Source organism: Protobothrops mucrosquamatus, unplaced genomic scaffold (assembly GCF_001527695.2).
Source record: "Protobothrops mucrosquamatus isolate PMUCROS unplaced genomic scaffold, P.Mucros_1.0 scaffold5, whole genome shotgun sequence".
NCBI lineage: Eukaryota > Metazoa > Chordata > Lepidosauria > Squamata > Viperidae > Protobothrops > Protobothrops mucrosquamatus.
Window position 1 is genome coordinate 4,692,807 of NW_015386392.1, and position 6,261 is coordinate 4,699,067.

The window sequence follows — 6,261 nt, forward strand, 5'->3', positions numbered from 1 at the left end:
AGGCCTATTATTCAATTCGATTTTAAAACAGAAACTATTTATTTATTCGTGGTTTTTAGTATTGCCTGTTCACCGCCCTGAGTCCCGCAAGGGAGATAGGGCGGTATATAAATTTAATAAATAATAATAATAATAATAATAATAATAATAATAATAATAATAATAATAATAATAATAATAATAATAATAATAATAATAATAATAATAATAATAATAATAATAATAATAAAGTTGGAAGGGACCTTGGAGATCATCTAGTCCAGCCCCCTGCTCAGGCAGGAAACCCTATACCATTTCAGGCAAATGGCTGTCCAGTCTCTTTTTAAAAACTTCCAGTGTTGGAGCATTCACCGCTTCTGGAGGCAGGTTGTTCCACTGGTTAATTGTTCTCGCTGTCAGGAAGTTTCTCCTTAGTTCTAGGTTGCTTCTCTCTTTGGTTAGCTTCCACCCGTTGTTTCTTGTCCTGCCTTCTGGTGCTTTGGAGAATAGCTTGACTCCCTCTTCTTTGTGGCAGCCCCTGAGATACTGGAAGGCTGCTATCATGTCCCCCCTCGTCCTTCTCTTCATTAAACTAGACAAACCCAATTCCAGCAGCCGTTCCTCATATGCTTTAGCCTCTAGTCCCCTAATCATGTCCCCCCTTGTCCTTCTCTTCATTAAACTAGACATACCCAATTCCAACAGCCTTTCCTTATATGCCTTATACAGATCATTCTTCACTCACAACTATTTCTGTAACTGTTGTTTGAAGTTACACTGGCATTGAAAGAAGTGACTTTTGACCGGTCCAACAGTTGAAATGACATGAAGATCATTCCATGGTTGTTTTTATAATACAGGTAGTCCTCAAATTATGTCCTTTCGTTCAGTGGCTATTCAATTTTATGACAGTGCTGAGAAAAGGACTTATGACTGGTCTTCAAAGTTTGAGGAGACTTTCTGATAAGTGATTTTGGGTCATGAAGGAAAAACTTTGGGAAGTACACTCTCAAAGGTGGTTTTTCAGGAAGCAAATAGACTTCCTTTTTTTTTTCTTTGAAAAAAACGTCTCTGTTTGAAAACGTTTAGCTTCTCATCCAAGAAGCTTTTTCAGCTCTGACCGGATGGTGAAGAATGGAAGGATTTATATTCCTTGCAGATCTTTCCATTCCCCACCATCCAGTCAGAGCTGAAGAAGCTTCTTGGATGATAAGCGAAATGTCTTCAAAGGAAAAACAAGAAAGTCCAGTTGCCTCCTGAAAAAGCACTTTTGGGACAACCATGATCTGGATGACTGAGAATCTCTGCAGACATTTGGGAAGCACTGGTTTAGAAATGCCAGGAAACCCTTGAGGACAAATAAAATAAAGCAGATGGTTTATCCTATAGTAAATCTCCTCCAAGAAATTGAAGTCACTACATTACAGTCAGGGGTTAGAATAGAATAGAGCTGGAAGGGACCTTGGAGGTCTTCTAGTCCAGCCTCCTACTCAAGCAGGAGAACCTATACCAGATAAGTGACTGTCCAGCCTCTTCTTAGAAACCTCCAGTGATGGAGCACCCATGATTTCTGGAGGCAAGCTGTTCCACTGGTTAATTGTCCTCACTGTTAGGAAGTTTCTCCTTAATTCCAGGTTTTTTCTTTGGTGATTTTGGTTACCAAAGTACATGAGAAACATAGGCGAAATTAACTGATATCGCAAGTCAAAAAGAAAGATCAAACCATTTTTTCCCTGTATTCTGAGCTCCTCCCCATGGATCTCAAGACCAAGTCGAAGGATTAATATATGCTGTACTTCTGGCTACAATTCAAGGAGCTGTTTATCACAATTTGGAGTGGCTATTTGAAGGACTGTCTCTCCCCTATTACCTCCACCCAACCCATCAGGATGGGAAGTCAGGTCATGTCCTATTGCAGTGGTGGTGAACCTATGGCACGGGTGCCAGAGGCGGCACTCGGAGCCCTCTCTGTGGGCACATGTGCCGTTGCCCCAGCCTTGCTTTCCCCCGTGACCCCCTTCTCTCCAGCAGCCCCCCTGAAGGAGACTCGCCCCCGAGTGTGGCTCACATGGAGCAGCGCAGCCAAGGACATGGCAGCCAGGCAGTGTAGACAAGACTCTGCCCTCATGCCCCATCATGCAGTTGATGCTGCAGGGCGCGGGCAGAGGGCGTGGCCGCCATAGCGCTGTTGGGCTGCCTGGGCGATCTGCGGCGGGCCCTGGAGGCGGTGAGTGGTTCTGTGGGCAGGCGGGGGATGGGGGGCAAAGCAGGAACAGGGCAGGGAGGGCAGAGTGGGGGCGGGGCCAGTTTTTGGGCACTCGGTCTCTAAAAGGTTCGCCATCACTGTCCTATTGATTAGGGAGATACATCTGGTGGTACCACAAAAAAGGGCCTTCTCAGTGGCGCCCCCTTCTTTATGAAATATCACCCCACCTGAGATACGGTTGTTTCCCGCCCTGTTGCTTTTCCAAAAAGCCCTAAAAAATCTGGTATTGTCAGTGTGCCAGGGAGCATGAACGGATACAGAACCAACCAAGTGGTTGATCTGATTATGCTTTTGCTACCATGGGGGATGGGGGTAGGATTCATGGTCTGTAACTATATGGTGAATTTAAAAAAAAATATGTTGTAAGCTGCCCAGAGTCATTTAAGTGTGGTTTGGGTGGGTGGCTACATAAATTTGCTTAAGAAATAATAAATAAATAATATATATTTGATCATCTACTCATTCGCTGTTCATCAGAAGTATATTAAGTATTTTACTGGCACATTATACTAAGCTGTGTTTTGCTTAAACAAGCCACATGTGGCTTTTGCAGACCCCTGGTGGCGCAGTGGTTAGAATGCAGTATTGCAGGCTAACTCTGCCCATTGCCAGAAGTTCGATCCTGACTGCAAGATGTATCTGAGGGAATGTTGGTTGCAATAGCTATAGCATTTAGACCTATATACCGCTTCACAGTGCTTTACAGCTGAGCAGTTTATAGAGTCAGCATATTGCCCCCAACAATCTGGGTCCTCATTTTACTGACCTCAGAAGGACAGAAGGCTGAGTCAACCTGAGCCGGTCAGGATCAAACTGCCTGCAGTCAGCAGAATTAACCTGCAATACTGCATTCTAACCACTGCACCATCACGGCTCTTAATACTCCTTCCTCCTCTTATTTTCTCTACGACCCTGTGAGGTGGGTTGGGCTGAGAAGGAACGACTGACCTAAAGCCATCCAGCTGGCTTTTGTGCCTAAGGCGGGACTAGAACTCAGAGTCTCCTGGTGATTGGCCCAAAATCATCCACCAGATTACATGATCGCATTTGGGTGCTTGGCAACCTGCCTGCATTTATAACTGGTTGCAACGTCCCGCAGTCACGTGACCACTAATTATGTTTTTTCTGGAAACCAGCATTACCTTCCAGTTTCTGAAAGAAAACACTCCATAGCAAATAATGGATTCATTTAACAACCGACATAGTCACTTTATGACCACTGCATGCACTTAATGACTGCTGCCAAAAAAATTGTAAAATTGGGTGCAGACGTGTGATGACTCATTATATGACCATCACAACTTACGACCAAAACTGTGGGTTCAAATAAAGTGATGAATTAAGGACTTCCTGTACAGGTCAGGATTTATTTTACTGTATTGTAACAGTTGCAGAAACAGAATTTTGTAGATCTGGATGTGTTTTTCCCTCCCTCCCTCTAATTTAGGGATCACGTGTGGTAGTAATACCAGTCTATAAAGCCTTAGTAAGGCCACACTTGGAATACTGCATCCAGTTTTGGTCACCACACTATAAAAAGATGTTGAGACGCTAGAAAGAATTCAGAGAAGAGCAACAAAGATGATCAGGGGACTGGAGGCTAAAACATATAAGGAACGGTTGCTGGAATTGGGTATGTCTAGTTCAGGGGTAGGCAACCTTGGCTCTTTTATGACATGTGGACTTCAACTCCCAGAATTCCTGAGCCAGCCACACTGAGGGGAAAGGGAGAGGTTTCCAAGCTGAGCCATGCTGGCTCAGGAATTCTGGGAATTGAAGTCCACGAGTCATAAAAGAGCCAAGGTTGCCTACCCCTGGTCTAGTTTAATGAAGAGAAGGACAAGGGGGGACATGATAGCCGTGTTTCAATATCTCATGGGCTGCCACAAAGAAGAGGGAGTCAAGCTATTCTCCAAAGCGCCTGAAGGCAGGAGAAGAAGCAACGGATGGAAACTAATCAAGGAGAGAAGCAACCTAGAACTAAGGAGAAACTTCCTGACAGTTAGAACAATTAACCAGTGGAACAACCTGCCTCCAGAAGCGGTGAATGCTCCAATACTGGAAGTTTTTAAGAAGAAACTGGACAGCCATTTGTCCGAAATGGTATAGGGTTTCCTGCCTGAGCAGGAGGTTGGAGTAGATGACCTACAAGGTCCCTTACAACTCTATTATTCTGTATCCTATTCTGTGGTGAACCAGGAGTGGTTTTTCTGAGATGGAGTTATTTTCACAAGTTATTTTCTCGACCTGGGTTCAAGTCCCTCTGATCTGAACATTGCCTTGATAGACGCTGTTTTTCCTGTCCTTGTTCCCTCCCATTCCATAAGTCTACAGACTACAACTGATGAGTCAGTGACTCTGAGCTTTGTTGTCCTTTCAGACATTTCATTACCCATCTAAGTAACATCATCAGTGCAAATAAGTCTGATTTATATACAATAGCTTGCCCCGCCAGTTTTGGTGAAGGTGCAGTTTATCTATTTCTGTCCTATTCTTAATAGATCAGCCCAATAAAAATATCCAATCACTTTATTGAACACCAGGGCTTCCTATTGCCTTCTTTTTTCAGGTAGAACCACAGGAATTATGTGCATTGTGTTGCATGCCGGTCTACCCAACACAGCGCTTGGTTATCCAAAATATTCCCATGCACCAGATGTGTTTCTGCTGCCAGCATTGTAGAAGGAATCTAAGGTGAGTAATGAAATTTTAAAGCTAACATCATCATTAGTCCCATAGCCAACTTTTTAAAAAAGAAGAGGAAGATATAAATAGTCCTCAAGTTACAACAGCATTTGGGGCTGGAATTTCCATTGCTAAGTAATGCAAATGTAAAATTTGAAGTCATGTGACCTCATTGGTTAGCAATAGGAATTCCAGCAATCCTGGTTGTTGATGTAACTCCATGACAGTGTAGGTCATTAAAATGAGGACCTCAGGTGATCACGACACAGGAAGAGGCAGGAATCCCAGGCAAGTAAGCTATGGTTGAGAGTCATGGGCAAGTGCTACTGACTGCAGGCCTTTGGGCAAAAAACTGGCATGAACTCAGACTTCCTGACGGCTTCCCCAGTGACTTTGCTTGTGGGAAGCCTATATAGAACATCAGAAATTGTGAATATGTGACCGTGATTCACTGTGATATTATCATTTCAAGCCAAGCATAAAACTCCTTGGAAACTTGGGGACGCTGCACCTGATTGGACCAGTAATAAGATCCCTTATTTATCACCACTGTAATTATACATAGTAGCTGCATTTGCAGTCGTAACATGACTGCTACCTAGAAAGCAGGAGATTGTGAGTTCTAGTCCTGTAAATTGATTGGGGCACTTCGGCCCAATCACTAGTGGACTGTGAGTTCTAGTCTCACTGTGAAAACCTGTTGGGGGACGTTAAACCAATCAGCAGCAGATTGCAAGTTCTAGTCCCACCTTAGCCTAGAAAACCAGCTTGACAACATTGGGCCAATCACCAGGAGACGGTGAGTTCTAGTCCCACCTTAAATATGAAAGCCAGCTGGGTGACTTTGGGATAGTCAATCTCTCTCAGTCTAACTGACAAGGATAGGAAGGAAAATTGGAAGAACAGGAGGAAGAAGTATTAGATATGTTCACCTCCTTAAATTGTTTACAAAAGAAAAATAAAGCTGGGGTATGGATAAATAAATAAATAAAATTGCTGACCTCAGTGATATGATTGGAGTGGAAACCGACTATGATGATGTCCATATTTGGAGTATTTGGAAGAATTTTCTCAACTTCCTTCGAAGAGGCCAAGAGTTAAGCTATGATATCAACTTGTTCAAGTAGAAAGATCATTTATTTATTTATTTATTTATTTATAATTTAATTTATACCCCGCCCTTCTCCTCATGGGACTCAGGGCGGCTAACAGCCTCATAAAAACTACAATACAAATACAATAATTAAAAGCCGAATTAAAAAGAAATATTTAAACAGGCCGATCAATTAAAATTACCCTTAAAAATCCCCTGAAACTTTAAAATCATTAAA